This window comes from Momordica charantia (genome assembly GCF_013281855.1).
Source record: "Momordica charantia cultivar OHB3-1 chromosome 4 unlocalized genomic scaffold, Mcharantia_2.0 BLBB01000004.1, whole genome shotgun sequence".
NCBI lineage: Eukaryota > Viridiplantae > Streptophyta > Magnoliopsida > Cucurbitales > Cucurbitaceae > Momordica > Momordica charantia.
In genome coordinates, this window is record NW_028275162.1 from 12,358,811 (window position 1) to 12,381,902 (window position 23,092).

Consider the following 23,092-nt stretch of genomic DNA (forward strand, 5'->3'; position numbering starts at 1 on the left):
CACTATGGCTATATGTGACTGGGGATGGACAGCAGCATAGAACTCTCTGACTAACTCCAAAGTCTCACATTGTATGGGCTGAATGAGTGGTCTCCATTCTTTGTCTCTAGCGGTCTCCTTCCAATCATCAGGCACATCTCCTAGAGTGAGATCGAATCCCAATTCTGTCATAATCTTACGGGATTTCATTAATGAAGTTTGAGTGGCTAAATTTGCCGCGTTCCATTTCGTCTCGACCTCCTCTCCCTCAGACAAGTCCAGTTCAATTGTATCAACTGGCCCAGCTGCCACTACTTTCTTCTTAGCTTCAGCTGCTTTAGCTTTCGCAGCTCTCGTTTTAGGTTTATTCATGGGCACTGTCGGCTTCTTAGCCTGAACTGCACGACGTTTTGAACTCTTTTTCTCCCGCCTCTTGTATTGGAACATTTCCCTTATCGTCTGCGTGTCCTCAAGATCTTATTCGCTGGTAGGTTCTTGAGTACTATTCTCCCCAACCTTGGATCTACTTGTATCACACCCAAGCGGGTTAACTGCATTAGAAGGAATAGTGTGAGCATCCCTTACCCCTAGTAGAGTGGCCATCGGTGTGACATACTCATCCGTTGCCAACGGAGTAGATCCAGTTGCCCCAGTAGGCAACTCTTGGTGACTACAAAATGCTCCTTCTGTAGGTGTATCCAATGGGGAAGGTTCCTGAGTATCTGTTCTCACCACTTCGTTGTCGGTATCCTCTGTTTCCGGCATATTTGAACAATGGCCTCGTGAAACCAGTAGAAAATCATCATTACCATCTTCCGGTGTAATAATCAATGGAGATGAATAAAACTGCTCCTCGTCCCTGTTCTCCATAGATGAATCCTTAGGCGTCAGATGCCTACTACTCCCATCTTCCTCAATTTCTGGGTCTGTCATCACCTCCTTGCCCTTCCTCTTTTGCCCTATCGAAACCCCGGGCTCTAGCCTATGGCTATGGCTCTTCTCTTGCTCTCCTTCATGCTCATCTCCTGCATCCATTGGCATATTGGTTGGGGTTGGCATCCTAGGAGGCTCTAAGGGTTTTAGTTGTCCTATGTTGAAGGTACTCAATATGTTAGGGTTCAATTGTGTTGCTTGAGGTCCTCTTTCTAGGAATGGAAGTTGAGCCGGTGGGGGAACCCTAGGTGAAATCATCCCATAATTGGTTGGAGGTACCCAATGACCCATTCCATAATAAGGTGGAAGGCTAGGAAATAGAGTAGATGGGTTTGGCATTCCATAAGGATGAACACTAGCTGGAATTTGCATTTGGGACAAGGGAAAATGATAGGATGGAATCGGGTTAAACATAAACGGTTGGTACATACCCGGATTGATGATTGGAGGAAGTTGTTGAGAATTTTCAGCCCTAAACTCACTGTTTTGAGGTATATTAAGGGTGGGTAGTTGCTGAAAATTAACATAACCATGTGGGCTCATTATAGGATGTTGTGTAGGAGCTCGGGATGGAGGACATTCAAATGTTTGAAGCGGGTTTCCTCCCCTAACAGCAGCTAGCCTAGAATCTGAAACCATGTGGTGTTGGAAGTTCTCCAATGGTGAAAAGGGAATGCTTGTGGCATTTGCAGCTTGAGTAAAAGAGGTAGGAAGTGAAGTATGTTGAGAAGAAGAAGCCATAGATGTAAGCAAATGCTGGAAATTTCTTCTTCTTTTTGGTGGTGGCTGAAAATCGAAAACAAGGGTGATGAAGGGAGTGGGTTTTGCCGAAAAAAACAAGGGGAAGAAGAGAGTTGTGTGGGTTTTGGTGGAATTGTAAAGCTTAGGCAATGGGTCTATTTAAAGCTTTCCCCAAACTAAATCCTAAATGGAAAGGGATTGAGATTTAAGTTCAACTAGGTTTCCAAAACCTAAAACGAAAAAATAAGATTGAATTCCAAATAGGATTAGGGAAACAAGAATTGAAGTATTTCTTAGTTTAAGGAGAGATTTGAAACTTAAATCACAAAGGATTAATGTTTGACCTGAAATAAAACCCATAAAAGTCGAAAAATGAAACCCAAATCACGAAGGAAAAAGAAATTCGAACTGCTGGAAAAACAGGGCAAGCGCTAGGCGCCTGCGTGATTTTTATTTTTCGCAAAGGGCAGGCGCCAGGCGCCTGCGTAAAAAAGAAGTTTTTTCAACGTTTTTTTTTTTTCTTTCCTTTTGTTTTTCAACGTTTTCCAAAAACATTCTTAATAAGCAAAACTTTTTATAATTAAACAAAAAGAATGTAAGATACAAAAATTTCCTTCCTTTACTTTTGTTCTTTCACAACGGATAAGAAGGAAAAACATTTTTCGCAAACATTTATTGACCTGAAAGTTGAATAGAGGTTTTTCCTCTATCCACTGGTTCTCCAGAATACAGCTTAAGTCTCTGCCCATTTACTTTAAAAATACTTCCCTTAGAATCAACTAGATCCACTGCCCCATATGAGTAGACTTTAAAAATTTTAAAGGGACCAGACCATCTAGACTTAAGTTTCCCAGGAAAAAGTTTCAACCTAGAATTGAATAACAGAACCAGATCACCTTCTTGAAGATTTTTCGGTCGAAGACGCCTATCGTGCCACTGTTTAGTTTTTTCCTTAAACAACTTAGCATTCTCATAAGAAAATTGCCTTTGACTCTTGATAAAGTTCTTAGCATCTTCTTCCAATAAGATTTTGTGCATGCAAAAGGCCGGGCTTATCCCTCGGATATCTGCTATCGTCCATCCAGTGGCCTTTTTGTGCTTCTCCAAAATCTGCAATAAAGAATATTCATTAGTAGGTGATAAATTTGAAGCTATAATAACTGGTAAAGTGTCGTTATCCCCTAGATACACATATTTCAAATGCGACGGCAATGGCTTCTGCTCCAAAGTGGGTGGTTCCACTATGGACGGAAGTAACGACTTGCATTCTTCTTTTTGTATTTTTTCAATAGGATTAGTCACATCTTCCGGTCCTTCTGCCATCTTATCAAGCTCTTCTTCAATCTCTGTAACTAACAAGTCATAAAACTCATCAAACATAACAGGATTCAAGTTAGTTATAGCAGAGCACTCTTCAAAATCTCCTGGTAATTTCATGGCGTCTAGAACGTTAAATTTAACTTCTTCATTATTTACCCTCATTGTAATTTCTCCCTTCCTCACATTGAAAACTGTATCCCCAGTGGCTAGAAATGGTCTTCCCAAAATAATGGGAACGTCTAAGTCTGCCTCGCAATCTAGAATGATAAAGTCTGCAGGGAAAATGAATTTGTCCACCTGGACTAAAACATCTTCTATCTTTCCCTCAGGTCTTATGATAGATCTATCTGCTAGTTGTAGGGTAACCGTAGTAGGTCTAGCTTATCCTATGCCTAAAGATTTGAAAACTGATAATGGCATAAGATTAATGCTAGCGCCTAGATCACATAATGCCCTGCCTAAGTTTTTTCCTCCTATGGAACATGGAATGGTAAAACTGCCAGGATCGTTACACTTCATGGGTAGCGGGCTGCCTACAGCTTCACTACTACATTTTGTCATGGCTACCAGTTCATGCTCTCCTATTTTTTTCTTCCTAGAAACTATATCTTTCAAAAACTTAGCATAATTTGGCATCTGTTCTAGAGCATCCACTAATGGTATATTTATATGCAATTGTTTTAAAATATCTAAAAATTTGCTAAACTGGGAATCATTATTTTTCTTAACTAATCTTTGTGGAAACGGGGGAGTAGGGGTAAAAGAAGGCTGTACCTGTGGAGGAACACTCGGGGTGTCCTCATTACCTTTTCTAGTATTTTCTTTTTCTGGTGTTGTTGAATTTTCTGGTATCTTTACAGTTGGTTCAGTGGATGGAATCTATACATCTGTTGTTGGCATTGTTGGTCCATCATATGTCAGTCCACTCCTAAGGGTGACAGCTTTGCACTGTTCTTTCCCTTCTCGTTTTGGTAATTCAGTATGGCCTGGAAAAGAACCTTGTGGTCTATTCTTCAATTCATTGGCGAGCTGTCCCAATTGGGTCTCGAAATTCCTCATTGATGCCGCTTGGGATTGTATCACTGCGTCCGTTCAGGCCATGTACTCCTTCATCATATTCTCAAGATTTGAGCTGTTATTTTGAACTGGTGGAGTCTGTGTTCTCTGATTGTACTGCTGTTGCGGCGGCGGGATGTATTGTTGTGTAGGTGGAACATAGGGCTGCTTGTTCTGCTGGCTCTGCCCTTGATTAAAACCGCTCGAACCTCCTTGACCTCCCCATGAGAAATTAGGGTGGTGCCTCCAACCTGGGTTGTAGGTGTTCGAATATGGGTTAAAGTTCCTATTGTTCCCATGTCCTACATAAAAAACAGAAGCAGGGTTATGTGGACAATTATCATAAATATGGTTTTCACTGCAAAATGAACAAATGAGATCGTTGACTTGGCAAACAGGGGCAGGAGTGCAAAAATCCGACTGCACAGGTTGTATCGGTGTGGCTAATGGATTTTTTATTCCCAATGCCATCTCTTTCAGCCTCTGGTTCATTGTAACCATCTCTTTTTGCATCGAGGTCGCAATGTCCAGAGCCAAAACTCCAGCTGGATCTTGCTTCTTTGGTGCTGCCCTAGATCTTTGCGAACACCATAGTTCGTTGTGTGAAGCTAAGTCATTTAGGATGTCAACTATCTCGTTGAATGTCTTCTTTGTAAAGGCTCCGTTGGCAGCATTGTTTAGCATCATCTTAGTAGGATGATCTAAACCTCTAAAGAAATGTTCTATCTGGATGCATGCCGGCAAGCCATGGTTCGGACATTTCCTGATTAGTTCTTTAAATCTTTCCCACGCCTCGTGAACAGGTTCACGATCATACTGTCTAAAGGAGATGATCTCCTCTCTGATATCAGCGTGGCGAGTAGGTGGGAAGAATTTTGTTCAGAACTTCTCCACTAACGACCCCCATGTGGTGATGGATCCCGGTGGAAATGCATTGAGCCATGCTCTAGCTTGGTCCTTCAAAGAAAATGGAAAAAGTGTTAGTCTCAGAGCATCGTCTGTTATACCAGGTAATCGAAATGCATTTGCAATTTGAATGAATGATTTTAGATGATCATGTGGATCCTCATGTTCCTGCCCTCCAAAATGTCCAATTGTCTGCAACATTTGGAACATCATTGGTTTAAGCTCAAAGTTTGCGTGGGCTGGAATAGGGTTGACTATCCCTGAATCAAAGTTCTGAAAAGCCGTGGCGGCATATTCTCGCATTGCCACGTCTCTGTTGTCCGCCATCTGGATATGGTTGAATTCATCATTTCTTGCATGATCCCTCATATTACCGTTAACAGCAGGTGGATCAACCGGATCACGAGGTGGAATATCTACCATTGATGTGCTCGTACTTTCTACCTCACTTTCAGGACTGATTTCACCTTCTCTCTCTTTTTGCTTTTCTAGTTGTTTTCGAAGTCTTTGCTCCTTTCGAGTTTTTCGAAGGGTCCGCTCAATCTCAGGGTCAAGGGGTAGAAGAAAAGATCTTGTGCTCATGCACTTTAACTTACCCCTGTGAGATAAACGACCAAAAATATAGAACAAAAACGGTGGATGGAAATCACACCCAACAACAATTCACAAAAATAAAAACTAAAATAATTTTAAAATAATTTTAAAATTAAAGTCACCGGCAACGGCGCCAAAAACTTGACTGGTGGTTATGCTGAACGCACGCACTAAGCGTGGTAACAATTATATAGATGCAAGCGCACACTTGTCAGAGTAATATAAAATGGATGGAGTATCCAAGTATCGATCCTCAAGGACTTCTAAATAATTTTCAAACTCTAAAGTTTTAAAGAATAGTGAATGTTGAAATGAGTGATTCTTGTAAAATGGGAAGTGGTCACAAATAATGGTTTTGGATTTGGGATTTGGACTTATAATGATAAAACCTAGCCCGAATTACTTCAAGTTAGCCAACAAAGAATCAAGGATATGCTAAGGACAATATGCATTTTACTTTAGAAACCAACGACTACGCTTCTCACTTGACTTATGTCTAAGCAAGTTCAAAGTCCTAAGACATTCCCTAATATGTCTATTATGAGAGATATCTTAGTTTTAGGATGGAAATAGTCGCAACCTCGGGTTAAGGTCCTATGTCTAGGCTACTTAAGCGGAACCCTTATGTCTAAGGCGCTCCTCTTGTAACGCCCCAAGATTTCATATAAACATCCTAGGCAACGCTAAATAATTCTTCTGGCTAACCTTAACTCTAAACACGAGATAAGCAACCTCCTGGAAAATAAGTTAGATGAAATAAAGCTTCGACTTCCATACGTTCTAACAGAAATATAAATGCCATAAACTGTCAGAACTCCGCCCTCCGTGGGCAATTTAAAAGAAAACAACAACATCTCAAATTCGCCTCAGTGGCAAAAATTATTAAATAAGTAAAAACAACCGTGCACCTAAACTCCAATGACAACAACGACGCGTTTACCAACAACATCCATAACAATTAAAGTAGTTCTAAAGAATACAAAATTTCCTCCGCGGTTCACACCTAGCAATAACATATGTCTCAAGGCTACTCGTACCCAACTACCCTTCCCCCTATCCTCACTAACTAAACTAGTGATCCTTCCTCAGTCAAGCCCTCTCCACATCATCACCGCGGTCAACCCCGTTCACACCTGAAACATATAAAGGTACAAAGGGGGGTGAGTACATAAGGTACTCCGTAAGTAGCACTTCCTAACTAGCACAAAATAAATTATGCTCACAGTGACAACATAAAGAACAAAACAATAGCGAGGCAATCAAATAAGCAGTGAGAGATAGCGAACAATTAACTTGACATTTAGAACAAAACAAGAGCAAGGCAACCAAATAAGCAGAGAGAGATGGCGAACAAATAACTTGACATTTACATACAACAACTAAGCGTCGAAACTACCAATACCACAACCCATGAATCGCTAGCCCTTGTTTCATAGTACTAAACCTTCCTCAACACCCCCCTTTATCACTCCCCGCTTAACTTCTCGAGGCATGACGGCTAACCTTCCTCAACACCCCCTTTTATCACTCCCCGCTTAACTTCTCGAGGCATGACGGCTCTTGACATTTATTCACAAGTCACCGTACCTCCTCCTTCTCCAGTACTTGATGTCCGACCTTGCCATTTATTCCCAAGGCCAAACACCACTACTTCGCAAGCTCCACTATTCTTTAATCCCTCAAGCCTAACTCCTCGAGTCGTATTGACCCTTGACATTTATCCCCAAGGCCTCAATACTCCTCTCCAGAAACTTGACGTTCGGCCTTGCCATTTATTCCCAAGGCCTGAACTGTGCACCGGTCCTTGCCGTTTATTCCCAGGGTACCGATGACTTCTCAGCGTATTGGTCCTTGACATTTATCCCCAAGACCCCAATACACGTTTACAGAAATTTGACGTCTGGCCTTGTCATTTATCCCCAAGGCCACTACTCAAGGCTTTGAACCTCCAAGTGATTTATATGCATTTTTCAGGTCAGAACACCCATGGTTAACAGACTATCAACCCGTCCCTTAACCCTTCACCCTTCACCACTTCACTAACCCTTCCATGACCACTTACAAGTAAACCTCCCACATTCTAAATGACTGCACCGTTTACAAACACGCTTTTCCACGTAATAAACAAAATTCATCCAAAAGCTCACAACCAGACAATATGAATTAAATTATCGGTATAACCAAGCTAGCATTTCATCTACATCCCATTTGCAAAACGTCATGAGCCAATTACTTCTAACTACAACAGTTCAGAATCTACTAGTCACCTACAACAACAAGAATAGGAAGCATGTTTCCTCAAAAGTGTTCAATAATAGAAATACGGCAACAAGTTCGCTAGAATTCACAAATCAAACCAACAATCCTTACATGCTCATTTAAATTATTTTAACAAGAAAAACAAACAAAAAAAACAGCATCAAGAACATTCCGTTAACGCTAAATAACGCACGCACTCGCCCCCTGGTGCTACATACACAACCACGTGTTTAAGTTTGCGTCGGCCTCACACCTAAGCATAAAAACAGAAAAATACAGCAATTTAAATGTACCATTCATCCTTCAAAAAAAACATCTTTAAAAGGGTTCAAAGGGGCTCGTTACCTCAAAACGACTTCGTATAGGTGTGGGTAAATTAGATCTAGCTTGCCAAGACGTGGATAGCGTAAATCGGGTTTCAAACGGATGTAGATAATCGCCGAACACTACCAATACGCTGCTGTCCACATTTTTGCAGCAGCGAAAAGCGTCCAATACGATCTCCAACGGCTTCGTTTCAATGTCCCTTGCTACAAAACAACCCCGCTTAGGTGTGGGTAATCTAAATCGATTTCGTTTGGGTGTGGGTACTCCAAATCTAACTTCGAACAAAGGTGGTTCAAAGAAAAGTTACCGGGTTTCACGGATCTAAGTTGTTCGAGGTCGTTAGGCTTGTTGAATCAGAGAAAGGACGCCGCGAACACAGCCCCGCGTGTATCGATGCCGCCTGCAGCTGCCCGAACGTCACGCGCCGCCGCTGATCGTCGCACACCGCCGCTGCCCGCCGCCGCCCGTCACGCGCTGCTGCTGTTCGATGCTACACCTGCTGCCGCCGCCGCTGCTGCTGCTGTGTCCGCCGGAGATGGCTGCCGTCGGTGCTGCTGTGTCGGAGAGGGAGAGTCCGAGTGGAGGGGGGTGGCCGACGGCTTCAACAAGAGAGGAAAAGGGGAAAAGGAGAAGAGGAATGAGAACAAGTGGCTAGGGTTCCCTTTTCTTGTTTCAAACTTTTAACTTCTTTGGGCTTGGGTTCTTTTCCTTATGTTTAAGGCCCACTTACCCAACCCTTCCTTGTTAAAACAAACCAATAATAGAGTTTCGTAATTGGCCCAATGATCCAAAACAAGTGTCGCATAATGGAAATCCGTACTAAATGTAACTTGATAAATAACTACACGCTACTAACTCACCACTAAAACTGTAACAATACACACTAGTCGAGATGTCACACTTAAATTAAATAAGATCACTGATGAATCAATTAAAAATAACAATGAAATAAATCAATAAATCAATAAATAAAAATCCATTTTGTTATAAAATTTTCCGGAACTCGGGGCAAGCTAACCTGAGTAACGCGGGGCGTTACACCTCTCCTCGGTTTAACCACTCAACAATGCAAATAAGCAACCTTTTCAGTATTGACTTGTTAAGACTTACAGTGGCCTTCTCTAAATCCTAACTTTTTGGGAAAACATGTTGAGCAATGAATGGAAAGCAAAAACACTACTTCTTAGCAACCCTTATTAGAAATAAAAGGCTAACTATCCATAACCGGGCTAGAGACGGGAATTTAGAAAGACATATTGAAGAAAATACAGCAAGTAAAATGGTTGAAATTGGAATGCATGTGTGAACAACAAAAGTTAACTAACGGAGAGTTTTTATCGGGATTGAGAGCTTCGCCCTTCTCTTTCAAGCAAGGGGGAGTGTCACGTGCTCTTTCCTCCAAAAACACAACTCTCTTAACTAAAAATAAAGTAAAGGCAAAGGGAAGATAAACAAAGTGCTGAATTTTTATAAATTTGAATAAGTAGAAAATAACTAAGTACAAATGGAAACAAAACAAAGCTCAATAACGGAATATAAAGTGCTCGGGTTTTAAAAACCAAAAGCAACTAATGGAAGCAACTCAAAAGTACTTAGAAAGCAACAAAGAAACACTAAAAATGATCAAGAGAAGGAAGCAAGGCTTGATGATTTTGGTGGAGAAGCTGCTGGAATTTATAGTTGTGCAGAATTGGTTAGGTAGGTCCTAAAACGATGGTGAATCACCCATTTCCAACTCTTTTGACTGACCAGATCGTGCTCAAGCTGATAGTGGAACACTTCTTCTACACGTATGCATCGGTTGAAACCACCAAAACGCATGGGAAGACGCGTTTCATTAAGGGCAAAGTTGGAAGAAAAACTGTTTTCTGCAGCCTTCCCAGGCGCCTGGCGCCTCCCATGTAGGTATTTCCGACTTTTTGCTCCTTTTGATTAATTTGCACTCCCAAATGGTCCTAAAATGTCATAAATACAATATAAGCCAACCACAAACCATAATATATGAATTTTGCATGAATTGGAACTCAAACGACCGAGAAAAATCCGAAACAAAGCTGAAACATAGTAAAAACAGCATCTAAAACCTTCTTTTTACGCATGTAAACAAGCGTAATCACACCCCCAAACTTAACTTCTTGCTTGTCCTCAAGCAAAACTTAGCAATTTTAATCAGCTTTCTAACACATGGACAAGGAAAAGCAAAAGCAACCGAGATGTTCAATCATAAATTGTCTCAAGGAAAAGATGTCAAAGCCTACCATTCTATTGCCTTCGTAAGCTTAGTCACTATAAACCAAGTTTGAAATGATAAAAACTTTCTCTTTCAAAATCCTTTTTCCTTTCAAAAACAGAAAACGTTTTCAAATACCCCTAAGGAATCTGCACACTCCCTCCTTACACTAAGACTTTTACATCTAAAAGACCGGCTACTAGCCCTTGAGGTTTCCACACACTAACATCGGTTTCAACCACAGCTACTCGTAGAAAGACTTTGGAACTAACAGCTAGGTCATAAGACGACGACAATGAGAAACACGAAGTCACTTATCACCATCCTTACTGCTATTTTCAAAGTCAACACCCAACCTAAAACTAAATGGGTGTCTACAGTAGGACTCGGAAATCATAACTACATTTTCTTTAACTCTCATTGTTTTTACCACTCTTTTCTTTCTAACACAAGTCTTTTCCCCACTCTTATTTTCTCTGACAAAGACTCTTTTTTACTCTTTTGCAACTTTTGTCTTCTTTTTTTTTTCTTTTTTTTTTTTTTTTTTTTTTTCTTTTTCTTTCTTGGTTTTTAAGCTAAGTGTTTTTCAACACTTTCTTTCTTTCCAACTGACTCTTTTTCAAAAGAAAATAGCATGATTTTGGTTTCGAAAGCGTATTGAATATTTATGAGAAATCGGTTGTTTTTGATGTATGCTGGGTATTTATCAATTATATTTTGGTTAAGTGGTTGATTGTGCTTTTTCTGTGAACGATGCCTGCTGGAGCTGTTGGATCATGTTGGACTATTTTAGATCGATTGGCTTTTACATATGATCATTTTGGTGTATCGCATATTGGACTGTTATGAGATTCTTGATGCATGAGGCATGGCGTAGTAGCAAGTAGGACTCTTATGAGACTTTTGGGACATAACAAAGTAAGTAGCACGGGGGCGGGTGCGTGCGTTGATGTTTGTTATTTGGTTGCCGATGTGCTGTTTATGACGTTTAATATTGGTTCTGATACGTTGTTGTGCAGTGTAACTCTTTTTTATGTTGGTTTGTATGCCTGGGTAGTGTTGAATGTCCGTCGGTGATAATAGTGGGAGTTTTGTATTGTTGAGCTGTTGAGATCTGTTGTAGAATGATGTATGTTTATAGGGAATGTTCGTTAAAGTGGATTTATTTTGGGAATGTTTGTTGTCTGAATTTGTATGAAATGTTTGGCGTGTCTCATGAGTTGTTTATTATATCTGGCAATGCTTCTTGGATATGGACGTTGGATATTAAGTGTTTGGATGAATTGTGTTAGGCTCCAATCGTTTGCAATTTGTTGACTATGCTTTGTTATGACTAAACTCACTGTGGTGCGGTTGTTAAGAATTTATATGTTGTGAAAGCATGTTTGATTTATTGTTTTGCAATTAGAATGATGTTTATGTTGTGGAAGCATGTTGAATTGTGTTGGTGAGCTGAGAGATGCATTGAAATCATACTAGTGGTGGTGTTGTTGATCGGCGTTGTGGTGGTTGGAGTTATTAGGGAAGTAGTACTGAAATCCTGGTTGGAGGCTAGAAATGATATCTGGAGTTATGAAAGTTACGAAGTGAATGGGTGAGTGTCAGGGCCTCGGGTATAAATGGTCGAGGGCTGATACGTCACTAATTGGCTATCCAGGCCTCGGGTATAAATGGTCGGGGGTCAATACGCCAATATTGGATAAAGATGAGCGTCGAGGCCTCGAGTATTAATGGTCGGGGGTCGATGCGAGGAGTCTTTCGAAAGGAGAACTATTAGGGCCTTGGGTATAAATGGTCAAGGGCCAATAGATTGTAAGACATCGAGGCCTCGGGTATAAATGGTTGAGGGTCGATGCAGAGTTCAAGGCCTAGGGTATAAATGGTCGAGGGCCGATGCTGCAGGGTCGGGGCTCTGGGTATAAATGGTCAGGGGCCGACTCTATTTGAAGGAGATAGCTGTGGAAGGGTATGATAACTGAGACAAGCTTAGAGGTACTGGTAATGTTAGGGAGACTAGAGGTTGGTAGTTAATGTGTTACTGGTTGTGGTTGTCACCAAAGTTTATAGAATGTGTCTATGTTTGAATGCATAATGTGATGAAAAGCATGACTGTGAATGTTTCATGATTTGGTTGAGCATGATGTGTGTGTGTTGATTCTTTAATAAGCATGACACGTTGTTCCTTGATAAGTATGCTGTTTGTGCGTGACCCTTCAAATAAGGGCTGCTTACTGAGTACTGTGGTTGTACTCATCCCTTTTTTTCCCCTCCAGTTCGCAGGTATCGAGCTAGCTCTTGGGATGGTAATGGCGAAAAGGAGGCTTGATCGGAAAGACCATTAGCTATGCTGCGTGCAATTAATTTCTTTTAGTTAGGATAGTTGTGGCTATTTAATCGTGTAGTTGAGTTGTTAGCGGTTGGTCTTGTTTAGTTTTATGGTCTAAAAGATGTTGTAAGGTTGCCGATTCATTATCCTCTTTTAGAGCATTATTTTCGTTAGCTTCTTGAATTACGAGATCGTAACCCACTTAGGATATTTATGAATACATTTGTTTAAGTTGATCGTACTTGAATTAGCTTTTGCTTCATTGCCATTCGAGATGTTAATATTCATTTAGCGGATGGTTTATAGTTAGTAAGGTTTCCTTGAAGGGTTTGGTTAATGTGAAGTCGGTATTAAATGGTTTATCTGTATAGGATGTGAGTTTCTCTTAAAATATTAGTGTTGTTGTTCTAATTGTTCAAGCTCTCGTGAGTGTTGGAAATCAGAGTAGCGCAGCAGAAGCGTGGTAGTTTTATTGCTTAGTGTTGTTGTGAAGAAAATTCTCTTGTTTATGTGAACATTTTAGGTAGGCTTAGTAACGGTCCGTGTTTGGAAATGGTGAAATTCCTGGGGCGTTACTATTTGTTTTGCCCGCATCATCTCATTGTATGTTTCTTTCATAATACGCACTTGGTTACTCATGTCATCAGGCTCCCACTGGAGAGTAGCGAGAAATTCAGGATCCACAGCTGTGCCGCCCTTGGAGAGGCCTGGTTCGAGATCCCACCTCGATCTAGATTAGTCTTGGCATGCCTCGGATGAGTAGGAGGGAAGCTGGTATTCGCATTGCGGATCGACCTCCGAGGTGGGTCAACCTCTTGTCCTACTTGGACTTGATCTTCGGCTAGCTTAGCGTCGACCTCAACCGTTATTGCCATTGAAGCCCCTCCGATCTGTGGAGTTTGCAAAGTTCACTAGCTGAACCATCTTGGATTGATTGGTTATTGGGATGACTTAAGTTGTCCTTCCAACAGATGGCCTCAAATATTTATGCAGATAATTGCATAATGTCAAACTTTGGTCAAACTCGAACTCGGTCCTCACTTCAACCTAAAGCTCAAAGGGAAGACCTGCACAAGAGGGCAAAATCTTCGACGCTCAAGTCAGTAAGCAGCTAGGACTCTATTTATAGGTTTAGGTTCCGACAGGGGTTACGACATAAAGTTACCCCGATCGAAATTAAGATCGGAACTGTCGGGTTTGAGCAAATCGAACCCGAACGTGTTTAGTCATATTAATAGCTTAATGATGGAAATAATGCCAAAGTCATCCATCTCGGAATGTGCCAGCCGCATGAAGTTTTATTTGGGAGCATTTCCTTCAACGAATCGCAGTCCTCCACGTGGCAATATGGTTTCTATCGTGAAAGAGATTTAGTGGAGTGAGACCTTTTCATTAAGGTAGGCCATCTATGGATTGTTTTGATTTAAATGACATCATCAATAATGGGGTTTAATTATTTATTTGTACATATTTGATCATATCCCAAACTGAACTGCTACAAACTCATTTCTATCGAATCATTCTATATTTTCTTCAACCAAAAAAAAAAAAAAAAGACTAAGGCAGAAAAATGAAATTTGGTAAAGCTACATCAGCGAAAAAGTTAACAAAATGTGGCCGACTTCTTCTTTCCTTTTTTTTCCTTTATTATTTTTATATTTTGTTCTATGCGTATATTTAAACACATGTATAAATCATAAATACCACCCAACTTGGGTTAGTTTATCTGACTCTGACTTATAAAAATTCTTAATGTTCTGAATACCTTTTGCGTACTTGTATTTTTTATGATGGTTTTTTACTTGAAACTTTGAACAAATTTTAAAATAAAAGACAACTTTTGGCAGACTAGTTTTTACCTTTAGAAAATATAGCTGAATTTCAAACTGTTTTTAGAGTACATAAATGTCATAAAATGTTATAGAATACCAAGTTGTAAGGTGTGACAAAATTCATACCAACAAGCAACAACCGTTTGCCACGAGTTGATTAAAATCATCACACCTTCAAACTGTGTAATATGAGCCCTTAAAATTAGACCATCTAAAACAAAACTAAAATTCTAATTCGTTAATGAAAAATATTAAATTTATGATAACATGGAAAAGAGTTTAACTTTGTAGAGCTCCTTTGCTCACATTTCTTGTTTATAATTTATTAAAAAATATAAACAGTGCTAATTATCTGTGTTTATTGTTTCTATTTTTAGAAATAATAAAGTAATTGTATAGAAATTCTGAGAACAATGAAATCAAGTTTATTGTTTCTAGTTCTCATTTACAATTTGTTCCAAAACGTAAATAAAATTACTTGTTGAGGGAAAGAATACCCTGGACACGTGGAGGACCCCTATTGGTTCTCCAAGATGGCTTATGAGTCATGCCCAGCTCGGACCGCCGAGATCACCGCCGTTAGCATTGATGGATGCTAAGTATGAGGGCCGAGGTGAACCTGGCCAAGGTTCGACCTACCGGGAAGCTCGGTAGGGGCCGATGTGAGCTGCTGTCAGCGGCGTGATTATCGGGTGTAACCGACGGTCCCGAGATTAGCGGGTGTAACCGTCGCGAGATTAGCGGGACTACCACCCATAAGTAGAGGACCTCACTCCACGATCAGGTACGATGATTTCTGACCTCGAACTAAACTAAGAATCCGACCTGTACTGACTTGATCATCGGAGTGCTCACCTTTTTGTGCAGATCCGCCCCAGGTATTCAGATCGGTCCGGGTTCCGAGTTCGAGCTGCAATCGGAAATATACTGTTGTGCATATCCTTGCATAAACATTACTGTTTTATCGTTGTTTTATCTATGAAATTGGGAGCATACAACTTTATTTTTCTTAATTAAACAAAAATAAATAAAAATAATAAAGGAAAACGTTGCCCTTAATCTCTGTTTTGCTTCCCCTTTCTCCAACGGACAACAACCGTTTAACTTGCAAATACGAGTTGGTTAAAATCCCCCCACCTTCAAAACAGAACAGAAGTAAAAGTCTCATTCTTTAATGAAAAATATTAAATTTATGATAACATGAAAAAGAGTTGAGTTTTTTTAAGAGTCCCTTTAGCAATGTTTATGTTTCTTTCTCATTTTTTGTTTTTAATTTATTAAAAAACATAAACATGTGGTAATTGTCTATGTTTGTTGTATATGTTTGTTTCTTCTCTTTTTTGAATAACTCCCAAAATTGTATAGAAATTTGAAGGACATCAAAATCTTATTTCTTTTTTCTTGTTTCAATTTCCAATTTGTTCCAAAACATAAATTTGTTTTATCATTCTTGTAGGGTTGGGAGCATGCAATTCTATTTTTCTTTATTAAAGAGAAAGTAATAGAAACAAGAAACAAATACGTTATCGAGAGGAAGACGGTCTTCAACTTCTTCAAGTTGTGTTATTAATGTATTAGAAACCTCACATTTTTAACATAATCTTTTAAATTTTCATGCTTATAAATAGAAACCCTAATGATCCCATTTTTCTCCACACCAACTTCTTTACATTTTCCAACTCCAAAAAACTGAAACGGGTTTCCTAAAGCTCTCCTTCTCTCTCTTTTGTGTCTTGACTTTCACCTTGCTTCCCTTTCTCTTGCTCAAGACTCACCTCAAGACTATGTCGATGTCCACAATGCTGCCCGTGCCCCAGTTGGCGTTGAACCCATCCAGTGGGACGAGAAGGTGGCAGACTATGCAAGGCAATATGCCAACCAACACATTAAGGACTGTTATTGCATTCTGATGGACCTTATGGGGAGAATCTAGCAAAAAGTGATAGTGACATGTCAGGCATCAACGCAGTTCGAATGTGGGTGAATGAGGAGCAGTTCTACGATTACTCTTCCAACTCTTGTGCTACTGAAAAAATATGTGGCCACTACACTCGAGTGGTGTGGAGGGACTCTTTAAAAGTTGGATGCGCGAAAGTGAGATTCAGTAATGGTGGTACGTTCATCACCACCTGCAACTACGCACCTCGAGGAAATTTCATAGTCGAGTTGCCATATTAAAGGATGCTTTAAATATAATAAGAAATTTACCGGAAGTGTGGATTTAGTATTTAAATGAACACGTCAATGAGTTCATAAATATAAATAATACGAGACTGATTGATTGATCGTGTTTTGTCAAAGTTTATTATATTGCAAGCTATTAGTATAAATAAAAATCTAAATATATAACTTAGTCTTAAATATTTCTGTATATGTTTCTTAAAGTTTTTTTATATTATTAACAAGTTTCTATTATCACTACGGGTTAAAAGAATGAACTATGTTTGGGGAAAGAATACCCTGGACACGTGGAGGACCCCTATTGGTTCTCCAAGATGACTTACTAGTCATACCCAGCTCGGACGGCCAAGATCACCACCGTTAGCGTTGATGGATGCCAAGTATGAGGGTCGAGGTGAACCTGACCTTGGTCCGACCTGCCCAGAAGCTCGGTAGGGGCCGATGTGAGCTGCTGTCAGCGGCGTGATTATCAGGTGTAACCGTCGCGAGATTACCGGGTGTAACCGACGGTCCCGAGATTACCTGGTGTAACCGTCGCGAGATTGGTGGGACTACCACCCATAAGTAGAGGACCTCACTCCAGATCAGGTACGATAATTTCTGACCTCGAACTAAACTAAGAGTCCGACCTGTACTGACTTGATCGTCGGAGTGCTCACCTTTCTGTGCAAGTCCGCCCGAGTATTCAGATCGGTCCAGGGGCCGAGTTCGAGCTGTAATCGGAAATACACTGTTGTGCAAAAATGGAGACACTAGTCTTACCTCAGCAGCGTAGTCGATGGTCCTCTGTAGAACGGACCCTGGGTCGCTCACAAATTTGGACGCCCTCCTTAGGCAGCGGTCCAAACTTGCGGCCGAGATGCGGGACACCTGGTCCCTCACCCTAGAACTTGACGGCTCAACTCTGAACCGTGCCGTCACGTCGGACGTCCCGCCCATCCTGGCCTCGGGATCGTCCACCCGATCTGCGTAGCTCGCAGGCAAGACCCCATGAGCTCCGACCTCCAAGGGGGAGGCTGTCTTCTTCTTCTTCTTCCTTCGCTTCAGAGGGACTTCCTCCCTCACCTCCTCGCCCGAAGGCAAGGCGTCCACCGCCTCGGTCTGATCCCTGGGGCGCTTCTCCCTCGAGGGACCCCCAGAAGACTCCAGCTCGATCACTGGGGTTGGATCTTCCGAGGCTGGTCCTACCACAGCGGGAGTGGCAGGTTTCGAACTCTGGGCGGCCTCAAGAGCATGGGCTCGGCCCTTGGACTTGCGCTTCACGTTGCTTGCAAATCCGCAAACCATGGCTGCAAAATAAAGAACAGGGGTCAGCACAAGGTCAGAGGGAAAATGAGAGAAGCAAGCTCGGCATACCAAGTTCGGAGTTCGGCCTTGAGGATTCAATGGGACGAACTGCGGGGTTGTAGTCTAGCAGCCCGGACTCAAGCAGCAGCTTGTCGGTCACCAAGGTTCCGACCTTCCTACCCCTCGGAAAACGCTCCTTGTAGTATTTCAGCGTGTCGAAGGAAGCTTGCGTAAGCTCGGTGACTGGTCGGATTGAAACTGCACAAAGACAAAATTTGAGTCAGACCTGAATAACAAGAAAGAAGTTATCACAAAAGTAAGAGCTACTCCGTACCTAGGTTCCCAAACCTAGTGGGAACGTCAAAGAAGGAACGACCCGACTCGTCCTTTGCCAGCCATTCCCCAGAAGCGTAAAACCATTTCCCCACCCATCCCTTGATGGAGGTCGGCCCCTTAACTATACCGCCTGCGCCTTTCCTTGCGCACATATAAACCGACCAGGCTTCTTAGCTATCCTTTTCGCTTCGAAGCACGCGAGGAGCTGGTCTACGTCCAACAGCTCGGCCTCTTCACTATCCCAGGCTCGTAGCCAAAAAAGGATGGCCAAAGCGAAAATGACACCCCACCCATTGGGGGCCACTTGAGCCGGAGCCAGCCCTGTTCGGAAAAGAAACTCCTGGACGAAAGGGTGAAGGGGAAGTCTGAGGCCGTACTCAAACATTTTGAAGTAGAGAGTGACCCATCCCTCCGGAGGATTGTCAGCTCTCTCCCCCTCCTCCGGCATCCTAAGGAGGACGTTCTCAGGAATAGCGAATCCCCTACGAAGGGATCCGAGGTAGTGCTCAGGAAGCCTAGAAGGGTATTCCAAACCCTGACCCGAGGTGGAGGCATCACTATCCTCCCCGTCATCGGAGAACCTAAAGTTTTCTATCTCCTCGAGCTCGGACTCTAACCTACGAGCCAAATCCTCATCGGATCCTAAGTTGCTGCTAAAAGAGGACGACATGGCAACTACGTTCGAAAGAGAAAGAGGGAAGCGACCGACCTACCAAGGGTTCGAGCTACCTTCAGATCGAACTCCAAGAACTCAGGGAACGTAAGGTATGACCTGAAGGATTGGGGGTATTTATAGCTCGTCGGAAAAATTTCCCACCGTACACGTGTAATCAAACGAGCGGCTAGGATCCTCCCTAAGATCCGAAGCGTCGGAATATTTGAATATTCCGACGATAAATCTACCGCAACGGTTATATTTTCCCACGAATAGGAAATCACCACGCGTCCAAAGCAAGTCGAATGAACTTCTCTGCCAGGTCGAGATCGGACCAGACAGAGAGGGGGCCAATGTTTGGGGAAAGAATACCATGGACACGTGGAGGACCCCTATTGGTTCTCCAAGATGACTTACGAGTCATACCCAGCTCGGACGGCCGAGATCACCACCGTTAGCGTTGATGGATGCCAAGTATGAGGGCCGAGGTGAACCTGACCTTGGTCCGACCTGCCCAGAAGCTCGGTAGGGGCCGATCTGAGCTGCTGTTAGCGGCGTGATTATCGGGTGTAACCGTCGCGAGATTACCGGGTGTAACCGACGGTCCCGAGATTACCGGGTGTAACCGTCGCGAGATTGGCGGGACTACCACCCATAAGTAGAGGACCTCACTCCACGATCAGGTACGATGATTTCTGACCTCGAACTAAACTAAGAGTCCGACCTGTACTGACTTGATCGTCGGAGTGCTCACCTTTCTGTGCAGGTCCGCCCGAGTATTCAGATCGGTCCGGGGGCCGAGTTCGAGCTGTAATCGGAAATACACTGTTGTGCATATCCTTGCATGAACAAACTAACTTAAACATATATACCTCAACAAGTTAAGGCACTTCTGTCCAATAAAAATGTCGTGAGTTTCGAATCTCCACCCTCACATATTGTAGTAAAAAAAGGTTAAAAGAGTGATCATAATATGATTCGATTTTTTTTCCTTCAAAAAATGTATTTTTCTTTTGTTAGTATAATAATATTTCATTGAGATTCAATAACTAAGGTCAAGTAAGTTATTTATGTTGGAATTTGTGAATAATTTTTTTAATAATAAATAAAGAATAACTTTTGATGAGATGGTGTCTTTTGTAAATGATTACAACCTTATATGAAAATATATGTTCTTTATCAAAAGACAAACTTTATATGAAAAGATATGACTATTTTAGTGACAACAAAAAAGTCTATAAATAGATGATCTTTTCAATGTTCGATACACAAAAACTTTCCATAAAAAAGTTCCTTCTCCTCCTTTCTTTATACGATTGCTTGAATACCAAGTGTTCGTTTAGTCCTGTACTGTTTGGAGTGCTGCCTTCAAATATTATAAACCCATTCAATTATGGAAGACACAATTGTTTGTGAAATCTTGAGCACTATTGATACAAAAATTTGGCCTATCAAAATTGTCAAATTTGCACAAATCTTCTAGAATAAAAGAGATCGACAAAACCTACCAAATAAAACGAGTACTGTTGGAACTTTCTCTACCTTTAAAAAGATTAGAGACTCGTGCAAGTGCACACGGTCACAAGTAATACTTGGGAGTAGTCCAAGATCGAATCCTCAGGGATGTTGCTTTTCAAAATCAAGTAATGCCGTGAAATGGTTCAAATATGCAATTGTGAATAGGAAGAAAAATGTGATGAAATGTTGTCGTTTGGGGTTTTAACTATCAAACAATTTAATAAAACTCAGCCTCTTTGCTTCCTACCTTAGTTTTGATGCAAAACATGGAAAACACACTTTGTTGGGAAAATACATCAGGGACAATTCTAGCTTTCCTTAGGAATCTGACTTCAACTCTTTCACTACCGCTTTTGATTGCTGCAAAGGCTAAGGTCTATGTCTAGGACCATATTTTATGTGCTTATGTCTAAGTCACATCCCATATTGATTTTATATTATTTTATCTAACTCACCCTTCTCATGGTTGTGCTTTAGTGTATAAAGCAAGTTCCCACTGGTTGAATGGAAAAAAGACGTAAAAATAAGTTTTTACAAACCAACCCAAAAAAGTGCCAAGCGCAATTCTGGGCAAATCCTGAGCGTGTTGAAAATTAAATCATTTTGACTAAGACATTCGACAAAGAGGTTGATAACTAATTTAGAACATTTTTAAGATAGAGAGAAAATGCACGAAAACATAAAGGAAATATTTTTCATTGAATCAAAACGAATAAACGAGTCGGACAATGAGTTCTAGTTTGACTCTCTTCTCTCTCAGGCGTGAGGGGAGTGTAAACTCTCTAAAGAACTTAAGAAGAACAAAATAAATGTAGAACAAAAGGTAGAACTTGAATTAAAAGAAATACGAGAAGAAAAAATATGAAAATACAAGGAAATAACAACTAAAATATAAATCTAAAGCCTAAGAACGAATTCTACAACGAAGAAGAAAGTAAATGAAGTTGAAAACGAGCTTGGAAGGGATGATTTGCTGCTTGAGGAATTAGTTTCTTATATACGTCATTGAGTTGGTTGAACTTCCCACCATTTTAGGTGGGGATGAGTGGAGATTCACCTAACCACCTCCATTTGACTTAGACTCACGGTTGTAGCTTGATTCAAAAACATAGAAAATTTCCTACTTGCTCTTCATTAATCAAAAAGCATGTTTTGGCAAAATGGTTTTCAAAATTGCGCTAGGCGCAATTCCTGCAAAAATAGAAAACTGTTATTTTTTCCAACTTTGACCATGTTTTTATCCTTTTTCGCTAAAGTACCATATATTGCAATTTGTCTAGAAATATTCTAGGTATGTTCTACCTTAAGAATATCTAATTCTTTTTGGCAAATAACGATGGGAAAGGGGTCAAAATCATGGTCAAACAGGTTTACTGACACATATTTCTTCAGTAAAAAGTCAACCCTAACAATTACACAGCGGTGTGGTGCTAGCCACACACACTCCGATGCTTAGGTCATAATTGGAGTTTTATATGAAGCGTAGTAAAGAGTAGAGTTTTGTAGTGTATCTCAATTATGAGTATTTTCCTTTGATTTATAGAGGAAAAAACCTAAAGTTAATACGATATCTTCTCTTAAATTTAGGAAAAATCTCAAGCCCGCCAAAAGGATATTTTCTCCTTTTGAATATAAGATATATTCTCCTTTATCTACGGAAATCATAAGGCTGTCTAAATATCTTATCCTTTTGAATTCGTTAAATAAAGGGAGTTCAAATGGTAGAAAATACCACACTGTCAAAGTATAAGATATTGAGTTAGTCGAAACGTCGGACTTCAACTTTGAGAGTATTTGTCGTAAATCTATTATCGGTCATTTATTGTTATCAATCTTAGACGATCACCCCTGGTAGGTCATTCTTAATTGAACATTATTTGTTTGTCATTCATTGCCGGTCATTCTTGGTCGTTGATCTTGATCGGTCTTTTAACTTGTTGATCTTGATGTACTTTACTTCTAATAACAGCCCCCATCCTTTTGATGAGATTTTGCTGAGTTGAAGGTCATCACGTGTCAGCCAATATCTATATTGAGAGTAGTAAGAATTTCGTGCTTCTGGTCTTGAATCCATGCGACGTTCCATTTAATGTGATCTTTCAATGCTTGTTCACCATTGAAGTTTATGCCCTGTTTAATCAAGTATTTGGGTAGAGATTATAATGGTGACTTTTTTTTATATCTTAGATTAATTATGTGAAAGTAATGCTGAAAAAAAAAGTTCATATACTGTGGATTTCACGATATATGAGGCTATAACTATCTCTAGGAATTGTATAAGGCCTTAGGCTTGTCTCTTGACCTCAGGCATGTTCTCGACTTCAAACTTGTTATTAGCTTCAAAATTGTTATGAGCTTCAGGTTCATTTCTACTTTCTAAATCATTCTCGAATCTGAGCTCGTTCTTCGCCGTTTGATTTTGATTTTTTTTCCTCTTAATTAAATCTTTTTGCTTAACTAGTTGGGTTTATTCAACTACTTTAAGTTTTCCTTCAGAGTCAACTGGCTCGACTCGTTCGCTTGCCTTTAGTTTTAATACCTGGGTAATTTTGTCGACATGTTAGGCTTTATTTACCTAATTTCCATATTCATACCCTTGATTCAATAAATGT

The 23,092-nt window shown here is 40.7% G+C and overlaps 1 long non-coding RNA gene, 1 other non-coding gene and 1 pseudogene across 2 annotated transcripts; 2 read left to right on the forward strand and 1 right to left on the reverse strand.

The window, feature by feature from the left end:
• The first annotated feature begins 4,771 nt into the window (after positions 1 to 4,771).
• Positions 4,772 to 4,878, forward strand: LOC148211832 (small nucleolar RNA R71). Its single transcript, XR_015790567.1, has one exon. It is a non-coding gene; the product is annotated as a small nucleolar RNA R71 (small nucleolar RNA).
• Positions 4,879 to 6,382: 1,504 nt separating this feature from the next.
• LOC111019880 (uncharacterized) lies at positions 6,383 to 9,140 on the reverse strand. The gene is made up of 3 exons (XR_015790482.1): positions 8,423 to 9,140; positions 8,134 to 8,318; positions 6,383 to 6,662 (listed from the first exon to the last, which is right to left on the reverse strand). It is a non-coding gene; the product is annotated as an uncharacterized LOC111019880 (long non-coding RNA).
• Positions 9,141 to 15,091: 5,951 nt separating this feature from the next.
• Positions 15,092 to 16,681, forward strand: LOC111024775 (pathogenesis-related protein 1 pseudogene; annotated as a pseudogene).
• Positions 16,682 to 23,092: the final 6,411 nt, after the last annotated feature.